The sequence below is a fragment of the Anabrus simplex genome, chromosome 7, assembly GCF_040414725.1.
Source record: "Anabrus simplex isolate iqAnaSimp1 chromosome 7, ASM4041472v1, whole genome shotgun sequence".
NCBI classification, from domain to species: domain Eukaryota; kingdom Metazoa; phylum Arthropoda; class Insecta; order Orthoptera; family Tettigoniidae; genus Anabrus; species Anabrus simplex.
This window is the reverse complement of record NC_090271.1, coordinates 125,863,483-125,877,061: the sequence shown is the minus strand read 5'-3', so window position 1 is coordinate 125,877,061 and position 13,579 is coordinate 125,863,483. Positions and strand designations below refer to the sequence as shown.

Here is a 13,579-nt window from a genome sequence, read left to right as displayed (position 1 = left end):
TTACTCTAGGTGTCACTATTATCTTTGCTGAGGAAAATTAACCTTAAATACTTTAAGCAAACAGCATCTCTAAAATACGGTATGGTAAGGCCCAGTTTTCTTTACACATGAACATAGAAAAATGAACAGAACGAAAATTGCTCTGATGGACTGCATATCCATGTGTGACTGGGAGGCGTGACCTGTCTTAAGGAGAATAATGGGGAGGAAGAGCTTTGTGACATACAAAGTTTTAGAAGTAAGCCATCCATATGTGAGCATGTTACCAAGACAAGAGAGTTGCCTTGTTGTAGTTACTAATCACGATAACTCTTAATAATGCTTATCACTTTGCCTCCCTCATTCGGAAACACAGGGTTACATAATGAAGTCAAGTCGCTAATAGACTCATGAACTAAAATCAAATGTTGAATACTGTCAGTGGCGGAACTGTACGGCTATTAACTAGTTGAATGTGGATACCAGCGCAGCGGTTAAAGCAGTAACCACAGAGAAACAAACAAACTAACAGGATCCTTGGCGTGTAACAATACTTCTGTCGAACCGCAGGTGGGCTCATTAGGGATTGTGTAGTGATGTCAGTGGGCGGATCAGCTTGTGGAAAGCAGATACATTCGCTACAAGAGCCAGCCTTTATTGCCAATGTTGTGTCAACCGGTTGTAAGCCACACTGCTCACCGTGTACTTAATTCCCAAACAGTGTTAAACCAACTCTTTCAAGATTGAATTCCACAAATGGAAGTACACAGGATTAAATTTGATCGCAAATAAATTCCCTCTTGATATTCCAAATTCTTTACTGACAAATGAAAAGCTTCAGCTCAGGCCTCGCAGGCCAGTCTGACTTGCATATTACACTCATTCACAAAATTTAGGACAGACATTGCAACATTTAATCAGAATTCGATTAATAATAATTGTACCAGGCCTGAATATCTCAGAACATAGCGCTCTAGCATTCAAAGTTGGTGAATTTGATCCCAGTTAATTCCAATTATATTTAACGTTGCTCAAATACGTTACCCACAAGTCGCTAGATTTACTGGCTCATTAAAAACATCCGACTCCACGTGTCTCTGAAAATAGAAGTGACATAAGATGAATAACACGATTATTATTATTATTAACTATTTAGTTTCTAACTATATATTCGATTGTAATCTATTGTGATGTTATGATGTCGTTAAATTGTATAATAATAATAATAATAATAATAATAATAATAATAATAATAATAATAATAATAATAATAATAACAATAATAATAATAATAATAACAATAATAATAATAATAATAATAATAATAATAATAATAATAATAATAATAATTTACTTTACGTCCCACTAACTAACTGTTTATACGATTCTCGGAGACGGTTAGGTGCCGGGGAGTCTCGCAGGAGTTTTTACATGCCAGTAAATCTACCGACACGAGGCCGACATCGAGCACTTTCAAAAACCACCGGACTAAGTCAGGATCGAACCTGCACTAGCTTATGATTTTAGTAATTCACAGATAATGGCATTCAGTTTGTAATATTTTCTGATACAAGGTGCTGCCATTTTTTCAGATAATCGGGGAGGTCACATAACGCATGTTTTGTTATTAATATTTCATGAAATATTTAAAGATTGTTTCAGCTTCTTGATTCATAAATGGAAAAAAGAAAGTCATTTTTAGTTTCATTGGAAGGATGTTCTGCGTAGAATCCATTGTACCGAATGAGTGCCTATATACAATGTACTTGGTTACGCGTACGTGCGTATTACAGCAAACATTTGGTTCCTATTAAGGGTTTCACATGAAAATGAAAGTGTTGATTTTGATAATACCATTGTCATTATAAACATGCGAATAATGTTGCATTCTGGAATGAATTGCGCAAGAAAATTTTACGACACACACAAGAGTTCCTGTGGACAGAAGCACTCGAATTTACAACACCATTTTGAAGACAATAAGTGATGGTGGTGATGAATTTTGTTTTAGGTGTAAGTACAGCCAGATCATAATGCCCTCTTGATATTAAATCAGTAAAGTGATTTAAGACTTCCGATTTAGAAGAATGAGTATATTGTCAAAAGCAATGGAAGTCTTATGAAGGTCATGGAAGACTTACTACCTGTTGCAACCCTAATATCATCAGGGAATGGAAAGAGAACAATAATTATTGACCAAGGGAGATCAGATAGGAAGATGTGGAGCCGGATACGCATAAAAGCAGGCAAAGTCAAATGTAAGTAGGGGATCCGCAGACACCGAACCCACGCTTGGAAGTTGAGAGACAATTTTAGTCACCTATTATGACAGACTGAGGATGTATTCTACAGGCGGAGAAAGTGACAAGCGTATCAAATGATAGACGCTTGCAATCCGATGTAATTTTCCATAGCAGTACGTGTGACAAGACGTTTGAGAAACAGCGGATTCTCAAATATACAGTAATTGCAGAAAGCATTGTAGACCTATATCCACCGAGATTGATAGCTGCAGTCGCTTAAGTGCGGCCAGTATCCAGTATTCGGGAGATAGTAGGTTCGAACCCCACTGTCGGCAGCCCTGAAGATGGTTTTCCGTGGTATCCCATTTTCACACCAGGCAAATGCTGGGGCTGTACCTTAATGAAGGCCACGACCGCTTCCTTCCTACTCCTAGCTCTTTCCTGTCCCATCGTCGCCATAAGACCTGTCTGTGTCGGTGCGACGTAAAGCAACTAGCAAAAAAAAAAAAAAAAAAAAAAACTTAGATCAGATTGGATACATTAACGAAATAAAAATTAATAACAATAGTGTTATTTTGCTTTCCGTCCCACTAACTACTGTTACGGTTTTCGGAGACGTCGAGGTACCGGAATTTAGTCCGCAGGAGCTCTACGACACGAGGCTGACGTATCTGAACACCTTCGAATACCACTGGGACTGAGCCAGGATCGAACATGCTAAGTTGGGGTTAGAAGGCCAACTGAGACACTCAGCCCGGCGCAAAGGAAAGTATTCGTCCTGTTAGTAAGTGTAACAAATTACATGTATGCTCGTTGGTGTATATTCAGCGCGTGTGGGACTGAACTAACATGACAGGAGTACATTTTTCTGCTACCGACTGCATTCGATTTGCTGCAAGAATGATTGCGACAATTGGATGACGGAACGTATCTTATGGTGGAGAGTAGGTCAGTTTGATGTCTTCAGCGTTTATACAAAGTTAAGGGAAACACAAACGGTTGCTGATCGACAACGGACGGGATGACCCAGCAAAGCAGCTTGCAGGGATCGATCTGTTTTAGCTTTCAGTACGTTGTAAGTCCAATGCTACTGCAACTTATTTTCTCCAGGGTATTCGGAGGGTTAGCGGAGTAAATGTGTCAGGTCAGACCGTGCAATGTCGACTGCACGAGGGAAAACTAATATCAAGGAGGCTTGTTCCAGGAGCCTTCCGTGAATCACACATTGAACCTGGCAACAACTTACAACCTATGGCATGAAGGCAATGGAGTGTATGCTCCTTTCTGATCAGGCCAGGGATCATGTGTGGTCGATGTACACCCTCTGATTCTTATCCAGGTTAACACGACTGGTCTGATGCACTTCTGTTCTTTTTGTATACATGATATCTTCCGAGAGTTTGAAGACCACATTGCCATATATTGGATCTAGTGAGAATTCCACCCGATGCTGCTTTTCTTTGTATACAGGGTATATCAGAACTATACCGACAAAACAATCAGGGGTGCTCTTCGTGATATACTAAGAACGATGGTGCAATAGGATTGCCGGAGAATTTTTTCTTTTCGAGAAATTGTGGCTACTTCGTTACTTCCGAGCGCGCGATTCAAATTGACGAACCTACCGAAACATGTCTTCAACATTTGCAATCGGTAAAATTTGATTTCTTTCCGGAAAAAGTTTTGATCTGAAAACCAAAGGCTGGTATTTATACAAGTGGACGTACAGTACGTAATTCCTCCAGTGCACCGTCATTGTATTGTCCTCCATAGGGGGATTGTAGTAGAGTAGTCCGGCTCCATGGCCAAATGGTTAGCGAGCTGGCCGTTGGTCACAGGAGTTCCGGGTTCGACTCCCGACAGGGTCGGGAATTTTAACCATTATTGGTTAATTACTTTGGCACAGGAGATGGGTGTGTGTGTCGTCTTCATCATCATTTCATCCTCATCCTGATTCTCAGGTCGCCTACGAGCGTCAAATCGAAAGACCTGCAGCTGGCGAGCCGAACTTGTCCTCGGACACTCCCGTTACTAAAAGCCATACGCCATTTCATTTAAATTCAGAGTAGTGTCCAATGTTGAAGAGCCCAGCGCTCAGACCGACCAACCGAGCAGAGGACCGATGGCCACGGCTCTACCGTCGCTCTACACCTCTGCATTCGGAGACGGAGAGGGGCCGGTCCCCAACGTCGGCTGTCCTTAGAATGGATTTCCATTCTCCTGAACTAACACGAATGCCAGGACAGTTCCCAGTATAGGCCACGAGCGCCAACCCTCTCCCTGCACTGCACATTTCTTTCTCTTTGGCCTGAAGGAAGGCTCGCCGTACCGCTTCAGGGTATGGAATGAAAAGAATTAGAAGTGTCTCAACGGCACACTAGCTGTCAACGTCTAAGGAAGGAGTGGCAATCCAGCTGACGATGGCACTGCCACACTGGCGCGAAACGCTGATAATTGCACAACTGAAAATCATTTATATTAGATCAGATTCAAATTCGATAGGCCAAGGTCATTTCCCGGATTTACAATGGCAGATGGAACTCCTGGTACAGTTTTGGAACGGGGACAAATATGACTGAATGAGCGCAAATAAGAAGTGATGGAATGACTATCGTAGATGCCCAAAATGTGGTTTTCCTTTATTTTCTACTTCTGATTCAGGTGAATGTCTAGATAATGTGAAACTCAGGAACCATTGCGACTTCTTTCTTTACTGTAATGGACACATCACACGGATGAGTCACTCGCTCCTGCGGTGTCCAACTGGTAAACATACACTCGGTGAATCGGTTGTAATATCCAAGAAACCGGTAGTTTTGTTACCACAATAAAATTAGAGAAAGCACGTAACTAATCACACGAAATGTTGAAAATGAGTTTCTCCACCATCAATATTTTCCTTGTATCCAGTTAGTCAATTTTCATTCAAACACATGAGTTAATTTTCTGAATTTGGTTCAATTTTTCTGTGTATAATTAATTTTTTCAGTTATTTTTGTTGGCGTGCCATTAACATTTTGAAAGTCTTGTAGCCTAAATATTGAGATTATCTAAATTTTTGTTTTCTATTGGAAGGAGTTTCAAACCTACTTTTTCCAATTTGTATTTTTTACCTTCAGTACGCAATGCTACCCTTTACTGAAGACGGTTCCTGCTTTCCCAGGCATATTTCTAAATCCTCGGTCGATATCACAGTGTAGAGCAGTTACGTAGGTGAATTTTATTTAAAAGTTTCATCTTCTACGTTTTCTGTACGAAGAGGACCGTGCGAGATGGCCTTGCGGTTGGAGTCGTGCAGCTATGAGCTTGCATCCGAGAAATAGTAGGATCGAACTCCACTGTCGACAGGCCTGAAGATGGTTTTCCATGGTTTCCCGTTTTCACACCAGGCAAACACTGGGGTTGTAACTTAGTTAAGGCCATGGCCGCTTCCTTCCTACTCCTAAACCTTTCCTATCCTTTCGTCGCCATAAGACCTATCTGTGTCGGTGCGATGTAAAGCGAATAGTAAATAAATATGTATACATATACGACGAGGGAAAATCTGAGACTTAAGGGATCACCTTCTAATCAACCATGAAATAAGAAAATAAGTTCATAAATTCCGGCTGGGCAAAATAAAACTCGCCCGGAAAATATTTATAAGACTGACGCGGAATTTACCCTTGTTAATGAACAGGAGAACGGCCCATCACAGGAAATGCTGAAAACAGTGATTTCGATGCACCAATCGATAACTGTCGCATGTCCGTGCGTGTGAATCAATCAATCAATCAATCAATCAATCAATCAATCAATCAATCAATCAATCAATCAATCAATCAATCAATCAATCAATACTGATCTGCATTTAGGGCAGTAGCCCAGGTGGCAGACTCCCTATCTGTGGTTTTCCTGGACTTTTCTTAAATGATTGCAAAGAAATTGGAAATTTATGAACAGCTCCCTTCGTAAGTTATTCCGATCACCAACTTCCCTTCCTATATACAAATATTTGTCCTCTCGAATTACAGCTTTATCTTTATGTTGTGATCTTTCCTACTTTTAAAGACACCACTCAGACTTATTCGTGTACTGATGTCATTCTACTCCATTTCTCCGCTGACAGCTCAGAACATACCACTTAGTCGAGCAGCTCGTCTCCTTTCTCCGAAGCCATCCCAGCCCAAACTTTGCAACATTTTTGTAACGCTACTCTTTTCTCGGAAATCACTCAGAAAAAAATTGAGCTGTTTTTCTTTGGATTTTTTTTCCAGTTCTTGAATCAAGTAATCTTGGTGAGTGTCCCATACGCTGGAACCATTCTCTAGATAATGTCTTACCAGAGACTTAAATTCTCTCTCCTTTACATCCTTACTACAACCCCTAAATACCCTCATAACCATATGCAGAGATCTGTACCCTTTATTTACAATCATATTTATGTGATTAACCCAATGAAGATCTTTCCTTATATTAACACCAAGGTACCTACAATGATCCCCGAAAGGGACTTTCACCCCATCAACGCAATAATTAAAACTGAAAGGACTTTTCCTATTTGACTTTTAACTCCGTTTATCATCATATCATTGCCTACTGTCCATCTCACAACATTATCGAGGTCATTTTGGAGTTGCTCACAATCTTGTAACTTATTTATTACTCTGTACAGAATAACATTATCTTGTGAAGTAGCGACAATCGAACACACGAACGACTAAACAACTGACGGCATAACACCGCGAACACACAGTTTCGATTGCCAGTGCTACTACAAGAGAGACTGGAGGCATCCCAGCGCGAAATCACGCCAACTACTTAGGGTAGCCCTCGATCACAATACGACACAGGACTCGGAAGCGATGGAATCTGGGTAGAACCAGAGGTTAGGAGGAACCTCAACAGAGGGTGGATCCCGGGAAATAGGATAGAGCAATTCATGTGAAATACCAGAAAAATCTAAACAGTTTTAACCACATAAAAATTTAATAAATAAGAATATTTTTTAAAAAAAAGGGAGGGTAAGTAACAACCATGAATAATTAAAAAAATAAAAAAACAACGAAACTGAACTAAATAAATTAAATAAAGATTAAGAAGAAATCAATTCATTCACTGAAACCATTTAAATTACAAACCATTTAATATATTTTTTAAATACATTGCACACAAACTGCAGTTCCTTTTCTTGTAAAAATAAAACCTGTAAATCGATGGTCATATGACTATACTAGTTTGAGAGTTCTTAATGAACCTTTCTAAAGAACGTGGTGCCGCTTTTAGTGGACAAAGTTTTCTACTAGAATATTGAAGTGCATTAAAATTACAACACCATTTAAATGTCACACAAGAAATAAAATTAAGAAAATAAACCAGAAGAGAAGGAGACACATTCCAACCAACAAATTCAAAATATCACAAACGGCGGAAGGCGAAGTTGGAAACTAGAATATTTACAAGTCGGCGACATGTCAAAACATGACATATTCACACCAAAAATAATTATTTTCACAAAATCACATCACAAATTAAACCGAAGCAACATCGTAGTGATCACATTCCTTAAATCTCATCGGCAATTCTATTTAATATGAGGTACAATACACCACAGTCATCACCAGTCAGGTCTTGATCACTACACCACACAAGCGTATGATCCACAACGCTTCCGGAAATACAATGAACTCGTAACGCTGACGCAATGCACATCAAATCATATGTTATCAGAACCCATCATCTTGACACAACAATGACATAACCGTTGTAAGATGATGCAACAACAACAATAGCAAGAATAAAAGTTACAAGCAACAGAATAAATCCGTAACGTTATAGAAAGAGGAACTCCCAAAGGGCAATAGCACATGCAATACTCTATAGAAAATGAATCAGTTAGCTACCAAGAAAACCTATTAATAATAATAAACCAAAAATTTAAGTTAATTAGAACACATCTGGGAACGACAAATTTAAATATTAACAATGATAATATGCTGTTAGGCCTCAGCTGTGCGTTGAACAGTTTTTAAATATAATACTAGAGAATAACAATTACGGAGATCACAGGTTTGTTTTGGTTTTAAGTTCGTCAAAGTACATACCAGATGTCACCTTGAAATTTAGAGGGGAACACTTTTATACTGCTTCAAATATTATTTCGATCCGTGAATACAAAATTTGAGGAATTTTACCCAGTGCCCCAGGAACTATCAACGCATCGGCTTTGCGTGTATGGTAGAAATCTCAGTCAGACATGTTTTAATTCGAAGGAATCCCTTGTGCTAACAATCACAGTTCACGAGCTACCTACACCAAAGTCTGAAGTTTACAAAACTTACCGACGAAGAGGTTCATAATAATCCTTTCCAGCACATTTTATGAAATATTATTACCACACACTCTTAGTTTACAGAAAGAATTGATATTACACTGTACTAATCAGCCACTCAAGAGTAAATTAAAACAGACAATAACTTATCACGGTAGCTTCTAATAAGTAAGAGGTTCCACAGCCACTTCAGTCCCTTAACTAGGGTGGACGGTAATTATTTCCCCTGGCCATTATGGCTAGACAGAGCGTATCTTCAAATACAGCCATCTTGGAGATGACCAGCTGCCGACTCCCAGTTCACAGAGTAAGTCCACAAGTCAACGCACGTCGACAGTTGACAAAAGAACAGCGAAGTCAAGGAATGAAAGGCGTAGAAATTACTCCACGTCGTCCAATCAAGATATTAGATGTACCACAATTAACAAATTACAGTCAATTACTGTCTAGCAGTTCATGAGGCATTGTTAAATTTTATATTTTAAATTACACACATACTAACAGTCATAGATGGCAATAGTTATACTAACCCCCTTTAAATTATACCGTCATAATCTGAAAAGGCCTTATCCCCTATTCCACTTCTTTACACATATCATTAATATATATTGCACCCGTCATACCGGGCTCAGCTCGGCCGGTGAGCGAAGATCTCTAGGGTGCAGATCGTTCGCTTATCGGCTGTGCGAAAATTTTAAAGTGCAGGGATAGATGATGAACTAGTGGCAAATGAGAGAAAGCTAAATAGGTTTTAGACATTTATTACAACTACTGCTCTTCATAAATTATACAATAATTAACAAAATCTAGGTATTTTGTTTATATGATTGTCTTCTTTTATGTCGTAGTCACATAGATACTTCATCGGTAAACGAAACAGGAAATGCCTGTATCTGCAAATATAATATTCATATTTTTAGTGAAAATTTAATTAAATAATTAATAATAATTAATTTGAGATGATCTCTCTTATTTATAATTTAATAATTTGAAAATAAACTTCCTTCCTTCATGGATTTGATTTTAAACAAATTTGAAAATGATCATTTTCATTTCTCTTTGAAAATTAAATAAAAATTTTCTCTTATAAAATTATAGTTAAGTCGTCTTCCTTGACCTTTAAATTAATAAATAAACTCAACTTTATAATTATTTAGTAGTTGCTTCTCACATAATAGCTCGGAACTTGACCTCATGTCAATTTACATTTATCCGTTACTTGAAACAATTAATTAAATTATTCTTACAATTTTCGACTTTGTGAGTTCAATCCACTGACATGGCCTATACTTATTCATGTGTATTTGTTAAATAAGATCCTATTCCTCCTTAAAAACGAATAAAATTTACTAAAGGTTTGAAATCATTCAAATGGTGAACCACTAAAGTTGGCGTAAATTAGGCCGAAAATTCCACAAAATAATGAAGAGCATCATCACAAATATGGATTATAAACTTACATTAAGCAAAACACAGTCAAATCACACATATTACACTCACACAAAGATACACGGAAATATTATATACATATTTACACGAACGCTAGCCCTTGATTATTAATTTTTATGTTTAGACAAAGTTAGGAAAATTATTCTCACGATGACACTATCGTGGTGACCTCCTCTCATCAACTGGGAAATGTGACAGAGCAAGGATTATCACTTAATTATAGAACACAGTTATACGACAACGTTTAGAGAAAATTTACGAACACAAAATCATCCAAAAAATCATCGATAAATCGCTTAAACATAGGCCAGAATAAACATTCCGCGCACGCGGTTCATGAGCTACGACATTTATTTTTACTTCTCCACTATAATTGTGATTCTCGATCAATCTGCACTCATAACGAACACATTACATCAAGTAACATATTTATTCCATCATTGACTCATTAATGGATGCACAGCTCGACTGCTGAATTCAATAATATCCATCAATCAATCAACTAATCATCACAGCACAGCAAATATATAACAAATTGTATCGGTCAGATACCGCCATTTCCCAGGCCTAAATTACAATAATGAGCGCACATCAACCATTTTCAATAATAACTAATATTATGCTCATGACCTTAGGTGTTCTTTTACGCGGTAATTTAGTTAAATTATTTTTATTATTATTATTATTATTATTATTACTGGCCGCGCAAGATCATACGTGCGGAAGCTACTACACAATAATATTTCAGATGACTCTATTGCACACAAAACTCAACCATATGTCGCATAATTGAAGAATGAACTCTGACATGATAGAATCCACGGAATTTCTGTCCCATTTGATCTCATTAAAAGTCAAAAAAATATTCAAATAGTCCAAGTTTAACGTTGGGGTCAATTTACACTTATCTCTCCTGCCACGACGAACTCGGGACAGTTGAAACACTTCTCGAAGACATCCACTCAAACAAACTAATAGGTTCAAATACTCACTCATCCTCAATCTACCATCACCAAGAAAGAAGAGACGGAAAAATTCTAACTAATAGAAAATGTCTAAACAAATAAGTAGAGGCTATGTCATTACAATTACTTTACAAAAGGAAAGAAAGAATAACAAAGTTTAAATATTACTTGGTGGTGACTGTCGGCTGTAGAACTCGGGCTGATGACCTAGTGCATTATCACCTTACGCACCATCGATCCTCGTCACGCCCGTCTGGACTGCCTTACATTTTACTCGTGCATTGGAGACATGCTGGCGCGCTGGAAATCACACCGTTCACGAAGAAAGAAGACTGACATCCTGACTCGGACTCGAACCGGTGACCTCTTCAGTGGAAATCTTGTGAAGCTGAAACTAAAAATCACGTCTAAGACAAGGTCCAAAACTCACACCGATGTCTGATAAGATGACAAGGAAACTTAACTTTTAGAGTCTGCTGAATTATAGATGGAGTCCGCAAACATCTGAACTGCAGTTGTAACCAGTTGTAGGCTCTGAATGACGAAGTTCCCTGGCAAGCGAAGTGCGTCTTCTTCTGCCCGTAGTCGAAGCTTGAGTAATTCTTCTCAGTAAGCGAAATACGTCTTCTTCCGCCCGTTGTTGAAGCTAGAGTAATCCTCCACAAAACGTGTTCAGAGGTAGAAATTTCTGTGTAAATTTTCCCTAGGAAAATCCATTATTCACTGTCTTAAGACAGGGGTGCGTCTTTTCCTCATAAGCGATTGGTTAATTTATTAACTTAGCACCAAATTAATCGCTTGATTGGCTGCCATAGTCAGACGTCATGCACCTTCACAATTATCGATCGAGCACTTGACACACATTCAGCCTGGTCACGTGTCATTCACGGCTGATTCCAAGGTTATTTGGCTAGCTGTCTCTGCGTTCTCCCCTCGCCTGGCCTTGAGTGGAATTCCCAGCCACCTGGCATATCTCGCTCAGTCAACTCGACGTGATAAAACTCCCTTCCTGGTTCATAAATAATATTTTAACATACAGTAGAAATAAATGCTTTCCAATAAATGATTTTGCCAATTTTGAAGGGGACATCATATAACATAAAGGTCCAATAATAATGCCTTGAGGAATTCCCCTCTTAATTATTACAGGAACAGATAAAGCTTCGCCTGTTCCAGTTCTCTGAGTTCTATTTTCTAGAATTATAGCCACTCATTCAGTCGCTCTTTTGTCTGGTCAAATTGCACTCACTTTTTCCAGTAGTCCCCCATGATCTACCCTATCAAATGCCTTAGATAGGTCAATCGCGATACAGTCTATTTGACCTCCTGAATCTAGGATATCTGCTGGAATCCTTCAAGTTAAACTTCAGTGATATAACCTTTCCTAAACACAAACTGCCTTCTATTAAACCAGTTATTAATTTCGCAAACATGCCTAATATACTCAGAAAGAATGCTTTCTCAAATCTTACATGCAATGCATGTCAAACTGATTGGCCTGTAATTTTCGGCAACCCGTTGAACCTCCTTCGTGCTAGGGATTGGGGCTTCCAATTGTTCCCCATGAACGAGGAATTCCCAGTAAGCACGAGTCATAAGCTCGCGTTGATTACGTCCCTGCCCTTTGTACACACCGCCCGTCGCTACTACCGATTGAATGATTTAGTGAGGTCTTCGGACCGGTGCGCGGGATCTGCTTCGCGCAGTTTCCGATGTGTCTGGAAAGATGACCAAACTTGATTATTTAGAGGAAGTAAAAGTCGTAACAAGGTTTCCGTAGGTGAATCTGCGGAAGGATCATTACCGAAATTGTTTTAACAAAAAACATTTCGAGAAGGAGGAGTCGGACGGCCCCGCGCGGTCCTCTCCTCCGGCGAGGCTCCCTCGAGGAGCGAGACTCCTGCCGAGCCCGCTGTTGCGAGCTCAGGCGAGTCCTGTTCATACTGTGTAAGCGGCGGCCCCGGCCGTCGCCGACAGGGGGAGTGTCGCGGTCCGCGTCTCCCACGACGCAGACGTTCGGCATTGGGTACCTACCTCCTCGCTCAGTAGAGGGGACCCGTCGCGGCTTCGGCCCGGCGGGAAGGTTTTAAATGAACGCCACGCCCATGCTCGAAACACTTCTTAGCTCTGTGACGAGAAACCCATGAAAATGATTGCTTCTCCTCCACCCACCGTGGAGAGAACGATCGAAAAATGAAAAGAAAACAACTCTGAACGGTGGATCACTCGGCTCGGCTCGTGGGTCGATGAAGAACGCAGCAAATTGCGCGTCGACATGTGAACTGCAGGATACATGAACATCGACATTTCGAACGCACATTGCTGTCCATGGATTCCGTTCCCGGACCACGCCTGGCTGAGGGTCGGTTGCTAAAACTGAACGCGACATTGCGTTCGGAGGGTGGGAGCCTATCACCCTTTCCTTTATACACAAGTACTACTATAGCAACTCTCCATTCATTTGGTATAGCTCTTTCATGCAAACAATAATCAAATAAGTATTTAAGATATGGTCTTATATCCAAAACCATTGCTTTACCATATCCCCAGAAATCTTATCACTACCAGCCGCTTCTTTAGTTTCCAAATTTTGTATCTTACTGTAAATGTCACTGTTATAATAGGTAATTTTT

General features: G+C 39.5%; 1 non-coding gene across 1 annotated transcript; it reads left to right on the top strand.

Annotated features, from left to right (window-relative positions):
* The first annotated feature begins 13,152 nt into the window (after positions 1-13,152).
* LOC137501569 (5.8S ribosomal RNA) lies at positions 13,153-13,312 on the top strand. Its single transcript, XR_011018620.1, has one exon. It is a non-coding gene; the product is annotated as a 5.8S ribosomal RNA (ribosomal RNA).
* Positions 13,313-13,579: the final 267 nt, after the last annotated feature.